Raw genomic sequence first — 2,570 nt, 5'->3', positions numbered from 1 at the left:
TGCACTTTTGGAGTTGGTTCATTGGATCATTTATAAATCCAATTGCTGAATGCTTGCTCCTTATTTGTTAAGTTGATGAATATTTCTTTAATGATTGTATTGTAAGTAATTTGTTTCAATACAGTAAGAACCCCTTCTCAGAACACCTCCCACACAATTGAAGATCATACATTTTCATTGAAACTTCCAACAGGCCAATAGAATCCAGTGCTATGAATCTTTATCACTTTAATGATTATAAGTTTATATTTTTCGTGTAGCTTAGTGGTGGTGGCGGCTTTTGCGTTTCCTCTTTTACATTTTCAACTTTGTTGAAAACAATTACAATCAGGCGAATGGTGTGGGCCAAAAGAAGAAGAGCCATCACCCCAATCCACGCTATCACAGCATATTCAAGCACCCTAGTGACAGTTAGTTTCTGTGATTTTGGTGTAAAAACAAGAAGTGAAATTCTGTATGTAAAGCCCATGGATGAGATAGCAATCCACACAATCACGGTTAAAATCCACATGAAAAGTCTTCGTTTGAAAGGCAATCCAGTAATCAGAAGCAAGATGATGCTCATGGATGCCATGAAACTTATTGTGTTGGCAGCAAGGTACTGACTATAATATCTTTGGTTCGTATCTGCTATTATTGAAGTTCCTGCTTCGTGAGATCTCTCGGTGGCTGCTCCTGTGAAATCATCTTGCCATTATCCACCAGGAGGGGTTAGTCCAGCTTGGAAAGACATTGTTGCCATAAGTGATGCCACTACCATCAACGAATCTCGCTTTCTTGTTAGCCAATCTTCCTTCTTGTAAGTCTTTTGCACCCACTGATATTCTCTGTCTGGTTGGTTGGTTGCAACATTTTGAGCAATTAGAGGTGGTGTTTCAATCCTCCAATGCGAAATTTCTGCGGCTCTTAGAGCTCCGGCATCTCGAAGGGACTCAGCAATGTCAAAGCCTTTCAATCCTCTCCTACTTCGTGCAAGAACGTCCAATGCAGTTAAACCATTTGCGTTTAGACCATTTACTTCAACACTAGTACTGGTAAGCAAAAATTTTATTGTCTGCACAATTTTGATCAGTACACATAAGATTAATACCATTACCAAAAGCAATAAAAAGCTTAAAGCTGAAATATTATGGTGATGCAATCTAATCCATACCTCAATTTGCTTGTAAGCAACAGCTAGGTGCAAAACTGTCATGCCATAATCATCTTTAGCATTCACAAATTCTTGGTTGTTCATTACTTCAACCACTGCCTTGAAAGACGCAAATTGTCCATACTTGACACACAAATGCAATATGGTCTCTCCCCATGACACGGTGACTCGAGCCGCTTGCGGTCTAACACGGACTAGCTCATTCAAAACATGAACCTGGCCTTTCATGGCTGCAAGATGAAGAGGGTTTCTTTCTTCTATATCAACAGCCAGGCACATGTCAGGGTTTACAAATAGCAATGCTTTAACTATGTCGACATACCCTTTGGCTGATGCCAAGTGAAGAGGTGATGAACCCCTTGAATCTAGTTCTCTGGTGAACTCTGGCTTCCTTTGTATAATCTCCCTCACAAAATCTGTATGTCCAAGCATTGCTGCAACATGTAAATGAGTTTCAATGGCATAATTAACCAGCACTCTATCAAGAAGCAAGTGATCCTGTCGAATTAATTCTAAGAAAATAGTTACATTCCCTTCTGCTGCTGCTTCATAAAGCTTGCTTTCCATTGTTGTTGTTGTGTTTAAAGGTCATTATAAAAGCTGCAGAGCTGAGATTAAATAGTTGCAGATGAAAGAAATTTAGGTAAAAAGTTTACCAGTTCAAGCCCCATATATACGACATTTCTGTCATGTTGATATCTTCACAACCGTTGAATGGGTCTATAAGTATGTAAAAAGAAAAAAATTTACTTGAATGGTCGACCAAGAATATTCTCATTGATTGTTATATATTGACATTTGATGGGGACATAGTTATCTATGGTAAGCGACAATTGCTCACGGTTCAAGTACTGTATAGAAATACTGAGTTCAAATCCCAGCACTTACAATATTTTACTTTCCAGTTTTGATATAAACCTGAAAGGTTAAATCAAAGTAGCAGTGGACAAACTATGGAGAAGACAATTCAAAGAAACCTTTCAGACATTCCCCATACGTTTTTGCAATAGGGTAAAACTAGTAGGGCAAAGTCCAAAGTTTGTTGTAGTTATTCATTTTTTTTTATTCTACCAAAAAATTATAATTATTATTTTAAATGTAAAAATTTTAAAATTAAAAAAAATACAAAAGATAACATTTTATAGGTAAATTTTGATTTGATTCAATTTTCATAAACTAGCGATATAACATCCTTTCACGTTTGTATGTTGTATACACAAATAATTATATATATTTAATATAAAAATAAATTAATATATTTATTTTTAAAATATACACAAATGAATCAAAATAAAATTTTATATATATATTTGAACTACAATTAAAACCATATGTATATTATTAATGTATCAAATTGCACATTAAATAAAAGTTGATGCATAGTTTTAGATTTATGCTTAACATAAATTTTGATCAA

The 2,570-nt window shown here is 35.1% G+C and overlaps 1 pseudogene; it reads right to left on the bottom strand.

Annotated features, from left to right (window-relative positions):
* Window positions 1-202: 202 nt before the first annotated feature.
* LOC105772701 (ankyrin repeat-containing protein BDA1-like) lies at window positions 203-1,733 on the bottom strand (annotated as a pseudogene).
* Between the last annotated feature and the right edge of the window lie 837 nt (window positions 1,734-2,570).

The sequence above is a fragment of the Gossypium raimondii genome, chromosome 6 (genome assembly GCF_025698545.1).
Source record: "Gossypium raimondii isolate GPD5lz chromosome 6, ASM2569854v1, whole genome shotgun sequence".
Lineage (NCBI taxonomy): Eukaryota > Viridiplantae > Streptophyta > Magnoliopsida > Malvales > Malvaceae > Gossypium > Gossypium raimondii.
This window is presented reverse-complemented; position numbering and strand designations above follow the sequence as displayed.